A 12,789-nucleotide genomic window follows, 5' to 3' on the forward strand; every position below is an offset into this window, starting at 1 on the left:
ATAAGTAAACGTTAAAAAATTGTGTCTTTTGTATACGTGCTGCCAAAGCAAGCACTAAAAATTTGTGTCTTTTCATAATTTTTTTTTCCTTTAAGCATCATGGTTAAGTGGTGTTTTGGAAAAAGCGTAGAACTTGGGAAGAATCAAGAAAACTGCTATTGACTTTCTACTTGACCCTTGACAAATCCTTTCCTTTGTGTGCGCCTCAATTTTCTAACTTATAAAATGAGAGGGGTTGGAATTGATCCCTAAAGTGTCATCTAGTTTTATGGTTCTGATTCAGTACAAGAAAAGAGTTTTAAATTTAGCATACAGATAAAGAAATATTTAATAGAAATGTTTATATTTTATCTTGGATCTTAATAAGGAGTATCTACTCTGCCTAGAATTGGATGAGTCAAGTAAACATTTCATTTCAAATCATCCTAAAGGTATTCAATGCATTATAAAGAATAAGGGTCACATAGGGATGTACGTCTTGCAGAATTTCTGACTGAAGGTACACGACACCATATAGCAGTTATAATCTTCCAAGGGTTTGGTAATCCTGAGTCCATCTGCACAAAACACCTGGGAGATTTTTACTTCCTCTTAAGATGGTGTCGAAACCGAGGCAAGGAGATTGTGACTTGTCTAGGGCTTGGAAGGAAATTGTGTAGTCCTGTTCATTAAAGCTAGGACCTGAAGAAGAGTCCCGTTTGCCTGATTTTCTTTACTTGACGGGAAAGGGCTCTGGAGAAAGCCCGTGGGGCGCCCGTGCCACATCACCCTCACAGTCACATAATGACACGAAGTGTATCCTGTGAACAAGGTGTTCTTCTTTCAGAGGATATTTGAGAGGCTCCTTAAGAGCTGGGACCACAGGGCACCTGGGTGGTTCATTCGGTTAGGCGTCAGACTCGATATCAGCTCAGATCATATCTCTCGGTCCCTGGGATCGAGCCCCACGTCAGGCTCTGCGTTGACAGCACGGAGCCTGCTTGGGACTCTCTCTCTCCTGCTCTCTCTGTCCCTCCCCTGCTTCCTCCCTCTCTCTGGCTCAAAATAAATAAATAAATAAACATACAAATAAAAAAGAAAGAGCTGGGACCACGTACAGCTCTTGATGTTTCCTACAGTAGTTGAATCAGAATGTGTTTCTTTTTAAACGCTGTGTTTTTTTCGAACGAGAAAGTTTGATTTTTCCCGGCTAAGGTCTGGCTCACAATTAGGAAGTCCTAACTGATCCTTAGGTTCCTAGTTTTGCTTACAGAGAACCCGATTCTTAAACTGAGTTCCTGGCAGGAGTTTGGTTTTTGCCCAATCCGCTCTCTGGAATGAGAAAGTGGATCTTGGCCTCTTACTAAGCTGCTGTGTGCCCCTGTAACTCAAGTTCTGCTTTTCTGTGTTCCCATTTAGTAGTCCAGAGCAACAGTGCCTCCGCCTATCTACCTCAACAGCTTTTGTGGAGATAACTTTTAAGTATGCTGAGCTCTTAGAAGAAGGGTGTTATATATATGCAAAGTATTGTCATATACGTGCCAGATGCTTTCTAGTGAAGATAAACTTTAGTTTTTCGAATGTTCATTTATTTATTTGGAACGAGAGAGCATGTGTGCGCACAAGCACACACATGAGTGAGCAGGGGTGGAGCAGAGAGAGGGAGGGAGAGAATCCCCAACTGAGCGACCCGGGCACCCCTAAGATGAATTTTAAAACCAAAATAAAAAGAATTTGTAGAGTAGAAGTTAATAAATATAAATGAATATTCTGGTCGTATCTGCTTCACAGGGGAGTTGAAAGAACTAATTGATGCTTGTAAGTTCCTCGCAGTCTTTGAATTAAAGAGTCTAGAATTTGCAAGGTATGATTACCTTCTGTATTATAAATGTTATAATTAATACACACATATTTTCCAGTTCAGATGCATAGCTTGGACTTGTTCAAAATGAATAAACCCTTTAAAATGAATATTTGGGGGAGTAGCTTTTACATCCTCTAGAGTTCTGACTCATCTGGGTGGGCACCAATCGATACCAATCGGTGGACTCTCGTCTCACCCAAGTACGTTTTATCACCTGTGCTTTGTAATTTGAGTAATCTGTCTTGCATTCGTGGCAGGAAGAACTGAAATAACCTTGTGTTATGATTTATTCAAGCTTGACGGAAATCAGGAGCCAAATAAAAGGGAGGACAGATATTTCTCTGTCTAACAAGGTTACCTCAGATTGCTTGATGTTCTCTGTGACATTTGCTTGCAAAACATTCTTCCAGCTTCATTAAACTGTCTTTGGTAGGTGGCAACTGAATGTTCCCTGTGGTCTAGGTTTTCACATTCCCAAGTGAGTGGGTGGGCTTGGATGGGGGCAGACAGTGGGTGTGGTCATGGGGCGTGGCAAAGAAGCGGTCTTTAAGCAGCAAAGACCTTTGGGACTTTTGGGAAGCATAGTGTATTTACATTCATTTACTGAGAAAATAGACACAATTTGTTTAGATTGCAAAGGAATGTCCCATTTAGGCACACACTGTTCGGAGGACAGAGGGCAAAATGCTGCTGCCCAAGGTGACCTGGTCAGAGTATACCAGGGAAAATGAAATGAGATGGATGTTTTTATAGTTCAAAAACACTCGAATGCTGTTAACCATAACGTTCTTCCAAATTTGCTATAGGCTTGACATTTTTCTAATAAAATGTTGGAATAGGAAAAATAAGAAACGCTCTTGACTTCTTTTATACTACCAGATCTATTTCATTCCCTTGTAAGTTAGATATTCTGGAATATCCTTTGCTCTTCTAAAGTGAATATTAGGCACTTCTCTCCCATCGCGCAAAGGGGTAACAATAAGATTATTAGAGCCACCTATGGTAATAGGTTCTGAAACACACTGAATCATACAGGAAATAGGAAAGATGATAATGACAGACCTCACACACACATATTACTAACACCCACGCAGCCAGGGGGACCTGAGCTTTTCCTTTTTGGAGATGGGTGTGAGGGAGACGGGAAGAGGCAAACAGTTGACAGTTAAATAAAAAAGGCAGTGGTTTTCATTACGTGATGTGCTCAATAGGTTCTTTAAAAGTGTGGATCAACTATTTAAAAAGTGAACTAACCAAATCTCATTGAGTGACTGTTGCAACTATGAGGATTGTATTTTCCAACCCCCAAACTGGGACACATACGGTGAAACTGGGACTGCCTGGAAAATTCAGGATATGTAAGACATCCCACACTCTGGTTCCGGTGTCTGTCTTTGTACTCCCAAAGGCTGAAGGAAAACATTTGTGATCAAGTTCTATGGTTTGTCATGAATCTCATTTTATGTAAAGGGACAATTGGCATTTTGAATTGGAGTCCTGGGGCTGAAAGCACATGTGCATAATGTAAATATCTTAATTATCATTCATTATGCATCTTTGGGAGGTACATTATTATACATAATTATGCATATGCCTGTAAAGAGATATGGCTCCTACCTACAGTGACCACATTTCCCAAATCCCAAACTGAGAAGCATAATCAGAAACGTGGTCTGACAAGGAGATTGGATTTTTAAAAACCTGGGCTGCCTTGGAAAAGCTCTAAGCCGGGACGGAGTCTGTAAGACCCTAAAGCATGGTGGTCTTCAGAGGGAAAAGTTTAGATGGAGGTCACGACTGGGTCACCTAAGAACCACTTGGTTGTATATCTTTGGCATCTGGGAAGAGTGAGGGAGACTTATGATGGAAGCTTTAGGCACTAGAGAACATGGTCTCCATTTGGCAGGAAGACAGAGGGGGAGAGGAAACAAAAAGAGACTAGTATTTCCAAGGGCAGGCAGTACCCCAGCTTGGACTGAGGGCTGGAGCCCCAGGCCCCCCTGCTCACAGTGTGTCAGCCTGCAAGCTGTTACGGGCTGGTTTGTGTTCCCTGAAATGTGTATGTTCAATTTCTAACCCCCAGTACTGCAGAATGTGACTACATTGGGAGACAGGGTCTTTAAAGAGGTAATTAAGTTAAAATAAGGTCAGTCGGGTGGGGCCTCATCCCATATGACTGGTATTCTTCTAAGAGGAGGTTAGGACACAAAGACAGGGGAGAAAAGCATGTGAACACACAGGTAGAAGACAAGGCCAAGCAGAAGAGGTGTCAGAAGGAGTAAACTCCGCCAACATCTTGATGTCGGACTTCCCACCTCCAGAGCTGTGAGACAGTACATTTTTGTTGTGTAAGCCTTTGGGTCTGTGGTACTTGGTTAGAAAGCCCTAGCAAACTAACGCACAAGCAGAATGTTGATGTGATACAGGGGCTCCAACAGGAAAGGAGCCATGTGGGCCTGGGAGAGAATAGGCCCTCCGGGGATGGCTTGGCCCTGGGGTTGAACTCATCTGCTTCTTGGAGTAAGCTTCAAGGACAAAGGTAGAAAGCGTGACACTCTGTGAGGCCTATGGCCTGTGAGGTTTTTACCCCTGGCTCTAGCCTCTCCAGAGGGATTCGAACATCACGTATATCCAGTATGAAGCTGGACCAGAGTTTACATGAAACCAGTTTGCGGAGACACCAAGAGGCTTTGTGTGTGGATTTCTAATGATATTGCTGATGGCTGTTACCCACTAGTACCCCTAAAGAGGGGTACAGGACCACAGAACAGCATCATCTTCAACAGATACCCCAGGAGCTGTGTGAATCTGATCGTACACGAGGACAACATTCACTTGCTGTTAGCTTGTTTCCATCTGTTCCCAGCATAGCTGCTTTTTCCCAGGTGAAGTGAAACTCAGGTTAACCACAAAGCCATCGCAGCGTTTGTCTCTTGACTAGACAGATTGAGAGGTGTCCGGGAGGAAGAACTGCCGCTGCTATTTAAGGTCCTTCTATCTGGATTAAGAATCAAATTGACATGAAACCGATTAACAGGAGAAAATCAAATGTAATAGTGTATGTACACACGGGGAATCTACACAGACATGGAAATTCCAAAGAAGGTGAGGCACCTTAACACTTACAGGAGCTAAGGAGAGGGGTGGGGGTCTGAGGACACAAAGGGGAGAAAGACCTTTATCTGGAAGGTAGGAGGAGATGTTTGGAAAACAAAGGTGCCCTATTATGCAGATAAGTGTCTTAGGTAAAGAGGAATCTCTGTTAATAGCTCTCTTCCTGATATTGGCAGGCAGTTGACTGGGAGGTAAAGAGCTTTTCCTGAATGAGGTGGATCTTGATTGCTTTGAACTCAAAATAACATTCAGGCCAAAGAGACCCATCTTGGGGTGCCTGCCCTCGGCCTCCACGGAGGTCCGGACTTAGCCTAGGAGGACAAAAGAACGAGAGGGGGAAGGAAACAGGGGAGGCTCCTGACACCTCTCTCCCTCCCTCTTATAGATGTCCTTTGCGCCAGGGCTGTTCTAGCTGATGATGCCCTGTCTCGGTTCCCTTCTCGCATCCAGCAAATGAGCCAGGTGGGGGAGGCAAGAGAGGCTCAGAGAGTGAAAGGGACTTACCTAAAGTCGCAGAGCCAGTGAGTGGCAGGGCCAGGGAGAGAAGCCAGGTCTGCATAACTCAAAGCTTATGCCCCTGATTACCCCACATGCCATGTCCCCGCCGAAAGGATATAAATAGATGATTCTGGACTTACTCATTAAGTCTCAGGATGCTAAAACGAAAGAACAACTTCCTTCCCTGCATTCCTTGAACGCATCCTGAAACTGGGAGGAGGCAGTCATGTTCGTGTTGGGGGAACAAAAATACTACTTGGTTTTTTTTTAGTATTTATTTTTATTTTTGAGGGAGAGAGGGTGCGAGCAGGGAAGGTGCAGAGAGGGGGACAGAGGATCCGAAGTGGGCTCCGTGCTGACAGCAGAGAGTGGAGACCATCAGTTCTGGCTTTGGACTGGTAACTTAGCCAACCACTCTTCTCATTCGGTCTTCACCATGGTCCTGAGGCGGTGGCTAGTGTCACCTCTGTGTTACTGGTGAGGAACTTGAAGCCAGAGCACTGTGACAAGAAACTGGAATTATCTAATCCTTTTAATTCAGGTTTTGAAAAAAAGGGGGGGGGGGCAGGAAGCTTAATTATGACTTCCCAAGTGAAGTTGCTTAAAGAAGGTTGTTCCAGTAAATAAATGCAGTTTGATATGGCAAAAGATTTCAAAATGTGTAGCTCCCAGTGGAGAAAACCTAAAGAAAAAGCGATGAGTACCATGGGGCCGTGTGTCGGCTTAGGTCACGTCGTGAGCGAGGGCCTCGTACTGGGCTATTGGAGAAGTCCGAGAAGTTGAGAGCAAACCCTAACCTTTGGGGCCACCTCAAGGACAGCAGTCTCAGAGCTGGCTGAGTCACCGGAATGACCCACTTCTTATAGAAAAGCACAGAACACAAGAAATCAGTTATCCTGTACCGCTGAGATAACTCACAAATCCAGAAACGTGCACAGAAGCTACACACATAGACGATAAACCCGTAGCTTGGGCCCCATTCCTATGCTAAAATGTACCACTCTCACCTCCTAGTCTACTTACTGTCACAGGCTACACTTTGCTCGAATGCTCAGATCCACTGGGGGTAGAAATCCCAAGCATAGCAACAGTGTCCAAGCAGAAGCAGCAGTCAGATGTCCTTAACTAGCAGAGGAAAGGCCTGGGTAACCATAATGGAGCTCAGGAGCCAGATCGGAAGTGGGTTCAGTCGTAGCTGGCATAGCAGGGGCTGGCAAGTGCGCGGGTGGTGGTGGTGGTGGTGGCAGGCAGCCCCTGGCTTTTAGTTTTTTTGCCCCAGGCCCGTGGAAATCTCGTGCTTCTGGGCAGTGCAGCTGAGTGCCTCTCGGCCAGTGAGGAGAAAAATGCTGGCCAAAGAGGCTTGATCTTCCTCAGAAATGACAATAATTGCCATCGAATGATAGCTTACCATTCGCCAGAGACTCCTCTAAGCAGACATTATCTCATTTCATTTTATTGAGTGACCAACGGCAACCCTATGTGGCAGGCATTATTGTGATGCCCCGTTTTCCGTATGGGGAAACAGAGGCTCATGAAGGTTAAGTAACTCCTGAGGTGACACAACTTCAAAGTAACAGGATTTCTGGTACGTGTGAATTCCGAGTCCAGGTCTTTACCCCCTAGGCCAGGGGATTGCAAACTTTAACGAAAATTTTTGTGTGTATTTTTATTTTAGAGAGCGCGAGCAGGGGAGGGGACAGAAAGAGAGAGAATCTTAGGCAGACTCCACACTCAGTATGGAGCCCGACTCGGGGCTTGATCCCACAACCCTGGGATCATGACCTGAACCAAAACCGAAAGTCAGAGGCTTGACCAACTGAGCCACCCAGACGCCCCAGATAGCAAACTTTTCTGTAAAGGGCCAGAAAGTAAATATTTTCAGACTCAGACCACACGCTCTCTGCTGCGAGGACTGAACTCTGCCCTGATAGAGAGTATGCAAATAAATGGGTATGGCTGGGTTCCAATAGAAGTTTATTTAAAACACAGGCAGTGTGCCGGGTTTGGCTGGAGTTTGCTGACCTCTGAACCAGGCTATAACACTTCCCTGTCTGCAGCCGCACGTTGGTCTGGGCTTACAATCACATGCCCTGGATTTAGAGCCTGATCTATGGGAAGGAAAAAGAACTAAGGACTTGGGGCTTGAGCCCCAATCGTGGAACTACATTTCCGTGGGAATCTGGGGGCGTTGTAGTGCCTTTGTGCTTTAGTTTCCCTATTTAGTGAGAAAAAGGAGAATCACTGTTCTGTCTACGTCTCTGGAATATATGTTACCAGGATGATGTGGAAAAGATACATGGCCCGCATGTTGAAAAATGAAATTACCATGCAGATCTTAAATGCTTGCTTTCGCTTACACCAGGGAGTGGCCGTCTGGAGCCCCTGAGCCCTGATTTCCCCAGAGATTACAAGAGAGGCCTGGCCCCTAGTGTGTTCGGACAGAGCAGCAGGTGAGTCCCCGGCACTTGCACATCCATATGAAAGTCGATTCCTATGGCAACAAACAGAATCAGAAGCAGCTCCCTGGCTGTGCGAAAGAACAATGGGAAGACAGTAAACCAGAAAGTGAAAATCAGACAAGATAGGGGATGGCGAGGAAGAGTCCGTGAAGCTCAGCTTGAGTGGCCAATGCTGATACCGAAATAAACTGCTGATGTTGATAATGCGTCTCTCTCGGCAATAAGGGATTGTTTTCATCGGGTGAGAGAAAGCTCCGGCTTTGTTGAAGCCTGTGTGCGTGACACCATTAAACAGTCAAATAATATACTCCTTCCTGACAAGGAGGCTCTCCTGCCAGTTGCCAAGAGAAGGCGCTTCCTTTTGCCTTCTCGTCCCATGTGGGCACCCACGGGAAGGCCTTCCCTAGTCCCGGAAGGCTCCCTAGTCCCGGAAGCCTCGGTCCTGGAAAGAATCTGCACCAAGGGGCCAGGAGCAGCGGCACACTCGGGGAGATCATTTTATCTAACTATTTGTGTTTCCACAAGGGCAAGTGACACCTGAAAGGTGGCCGGGAGGAGGCCCTCTGATGTATAGCAAGACCCACACTACACAGCAGGTCTGCTGACTCTCTTGCCCCATGAGTTGCTCCGTATTTGGAATCTGAAATGTTTATTGCCATACAGCTCTTTTTGTGGAAACACCCCGATTTTGGCAAGTGAACCCACGTCGAGAATCTCCTTACATTTGGGCACATCTTGGGTTCACAGCCAACTATCGGGCCTCTTTCCTTCCAAAGAGAAATAAAGAGAAAAAGGTCCTGTACCCCTCTGTGTTCCCATGGAGTCGTTTAAACAATTAGGCTACAAATAGTCCCTTGTTCTTTTCCCTTTGTCCCAGTGGTTGTGACTTATGGTCACATTGAAAATAGCTGAACAGGTATTGACTAGAGTAAGATACCTGCTTCAAAGCTTTCCTTTACTAACAACTGTGAGACCTAACCACTGTGTAGTCCCTTTTAACTAATACTCAGCAAATTAGGCCACTGAAGTTTCCAAACAATGAAGTGTTTTCTTGCAGCTTTGCCGGTCTAGGAAGGACTCAGACAACAAAAACCTCTTCCTGCCTGGAGGTGATAGTTAGCTGCGCCTCTAATTAGCCTCTCGACCTATTTGCACACAGCTGTAGTAGCTTTCTAATATTTCCGGCTGTAGTGTTTCCTCAACGTTGCCAACGTATTTGTTTACACACTCTGCGTTGTACACTTGAGGAAATATGGGGGTGAGAAGAGGTTAAATATAGAGGTTAAGAACTTGGGATTTGGAGGGGTGCCTGGGTGGCTCAGTCGGTCGAGCGTCTGACTCCGGCTCAGGTCATGATCTCACGGGTCGTGAGTTCGAGCCCCGCGTGGAGTTGGCGGCTGTCAACACAGAGCCTGCTTTGGCTCCTCTGTCTCCCTCCCTCTCTTCCCCCTTCCCCCCCGAAAATAAAAATGAAACATAAAAAAAACACAACAACGTGGGATTTGGAGTCAGCGTGGAGTGACCGTGGGAAAATTAGCCAATGTCCTCTGCTCTTTCATCGATAAGGCGCGGAAAATAACGGTCCCTGCCTCCTAGGACAGAGCTGCAGGTGAAATGCGCTGATGCAGGCAGTACTTGGCAGACGCGCGCTCAGGAAGTGTTAGCCATTATTTCCTTGGGGAGCCTGAGAAGTTTATACTACTTATTTTCTATGATACAGGAAGACACAGAAAATATTTATTTTGGAGCCGTGAATAATGTGAGATAAAAATACAGAAATGCCGATCGTTAGTGCTGACACACACCCCCTCTCCGTGAAGCCTACTTAAAGTCAGTTTCTCCATCAAAAATTCTGTACTGAGAGAGACTTTTTTCTCTCAGCCAAATGCCTTCCGTTTTCAATGTAACGGGTGTGTCTTATTATTGCTACATCATTTCCCACTGAAACATCTTTCCTCCAGAGCATGTGATGTCATTTACAGCTACTGGCACAAACATTTTTTCCATATTTTGTCAATTAAGTGTGTCCCCGAATTGAATGTTTACACTCTTGTATGGTTTACTGAACTACTTGCAGGAAAAGGGAAATAATGACATGGGGGAACAAAATCAGAGATCGTACTTTTCGGCGCTGAAGAGCTGAGGGTAGAAACCTACCCTGTTGACTTCATTAGTGAATATTAAATATAATTACGAGGTTTGTAATGAGCATACTGATAACTTTGGTAAGCATTTCGAAGAACAAATTAATATTTAATATTTGGAACTCAAACTTTTGCACCGATGCTTGCCAATTGTCCCCTAACAGACAAGATTTGCCTTCGGAAGCACATTGTACAGCACACTTGTGCAAGGTAAGGTTGCTTATTGCCAAAACCTAGGTAGTGTACAGTCAAACTCATTTGTGTTGGTGACGCTGGTATGCTAACATGGGCAGTCACCGAAATCTTTGGTTTCGGTATACGCTGTTAGGTCTGGATTCTGTTCCCCTTAAATTCCCATTTTGAAATCCTCAGCCCCAGTACCTCAGAATGTGACTATATTTGGAGACAGGGTTTTTAAGAGGTGACTGAGTTAAAATGAGGTCATGAAGGTGGGCCCTAATGCAATATGACTGGTGTCTTTATAAAAAGAGATTAGGACCCCGACACACACACACACACACACACACACACACACACACACACACAGGAAAGACCATAGGATGACACAGGGAGAAGGCAGCCATTTACAAGCCAAGGAGACAGGCCTCAAAGAAATCAACTTACCTGGCACTGATCTCAGCCTTCCAGCCTCCAGAACTGAGGAAATAATTTCTGTTCGTTAAGCCCTCCAGATTACGGTACGTTGTTATGGCAGCCCCCCCAAAAACGAATACAAAAGCTCAGTCATTGATGCGCTTGACCTTGCCAGCTGAGGCAGAGAATCATAGTTGGTTCATATTTGTATCTCCTTCTACTTCAGTGACCCAACGTGTGAGGAGCAAAGCCGTCACAATACCCATCCAGCCCCGGCCAAATGGCTGCCCCTTAGGTAACAGAAGAGCTGGGTGTTTCAAACAGAGGTCAGGCATTGGGCACCAGAGATTAGTCAGGAGGTGGGAAATCTAGGTGGACAAGGCATAGGCTAAGTGGACGGGAAGGTGTCAGAACTCAGCACAGGCATAGAAGTGAGCTGGGCTAAGCAGAAAGTGCCAGTGATCGACATGCCAAGACGTGAACTTGATTCAGATGTTGAGGTCTGCTTTAGCCGGAGGTCTCCCACCTTCTTCTTGCAGATGCAGGGACTAGTCCTGGGATGGGCAGTGTTGAGCTGGAAGACACGGCATGGTGCAGTGGAAAGAATATTTGGCCTCCAGTCAGGAGGCCTGCTCTCACAGTTTTGGATTGAAATTATTTCGGCAATTCGTTGTCCTAGAATGTATTGGGTATTATCTATCGATCTATCGATCTATCGATCTATTTAGTTAATGTTTATTTTTGAGGGGGGGAGGGACAGAGAATCTGAAGCAGGCTCCCAGGTGTCTGCGCAGAGCCCAATGTGGGGCTCAATCCCATGAACCACGAGATCAAGACCAGAGCCAAAACCAAGAGTCAGACACATAACCAACTGAGCCACCCGGCCACCCCTGTACTGGGTATTTATTTTTAGTGATTGGGTTCTGAACAAGCACTAGGGACACAAAGTAACTTGTGGTCTGGAGGGAGAGAGGGGGAGATAAAGAAGGAAATTGCAGCAGAGGTGGGAACTTCCATTTAAGCTTAGTCAGAACCTCTCCCACACACACCCCCATGAAAATTTAAAACACTGGGTAGGCCAAATGTGCTCAAACTGCCCAAAAGCAAGAAAGAAATAGCAGGCTATTAAAGTACCAGCAGGTCAAAATTCAAGGGAAATGGGAACTGAAGTGTTCTGCCAATTCAGGCGAACTTGGCTTTTCAGCTGTGGTGGCCTCCCAGGGTAAGGGGGTGGAAAAGAAAACCCAAGGCATGCCCTAGAGAAAGAAACTAATAGAAGACTCTCTCCCACATTAAACTTGGACCCCAAAGAATTATACTCTGGTAGACAGTAGGAACCGAAGGTATTCTCCTTCAGAGTTAACAAGAGCACTGGAAATGAAAGAAATAAAAGAAGAAAAACTTGTCACTGAGAATTGTAGCCATGAGTCTGTCCTCATGTGAAATTGTACATAGGCAGTTGGCGTTGCCTATGTTGGCATTAATGGGTTGTCAAAGAAACATCAAGCTGTGCACTATACTGACGGTGGTCTTGGACCGGTAATGCCCCCAAGCACCTGGCAGAAGCAAACGCAGATCCTTGTGGAAGAAATGACCTTCATGTTCATCCTCAAAATTGCCTACAAATAATTCTACAATGAGACATACACTCCACCTCAGTTTAAAGAAAAATAGTGAAATATTTGAACAGCACTTTAAACAAACTTGACCTAATGGACTACATGGAAAATATTAGAATCCGCAACTATATTATTCACATTCTTTTGGGGCACGTATGGAACATTTTAAAACTTTGACAACACCTTGGGCCAAAAGTCTAAACTTATTTCAAAGTATTGCAATCAGCTCACTGCAATAAATAGAAATCAACAGGAAAAATACACCTGACACAGTCTTATGTATTTGGCTTTTATATTTATTCATCACTTAACTTTATTATTTTTAAAGTATGCTCTATACCCATCACGGGGCTCGAACTCATGACCTCGAGATCAAGAGTTGCACACTCTACTGACTAAGCTGGCCAGGTGCCCCTCATGACTTAACTTAAATTCTTCTGCAATTTCTTCATTTTTGCATTGAGTTATGACATGGATACAGTAATATATAAAGTGCACTAATCTTTGGTATCTGGCTT

This window comes from Felis catus, chromosome X (assembly GCF_018350175.1).
Source record: "Felis catus isolate Fca126 chromosome X, F.catus_Fca126_mat1.0, whole genome shotgun sequence".
Classification (NCBI taxonomy): Eukaryota; Metazoa; Chordata; class Mammalia; order Carnivora; family Felidae; genus Felis; species Felis catus.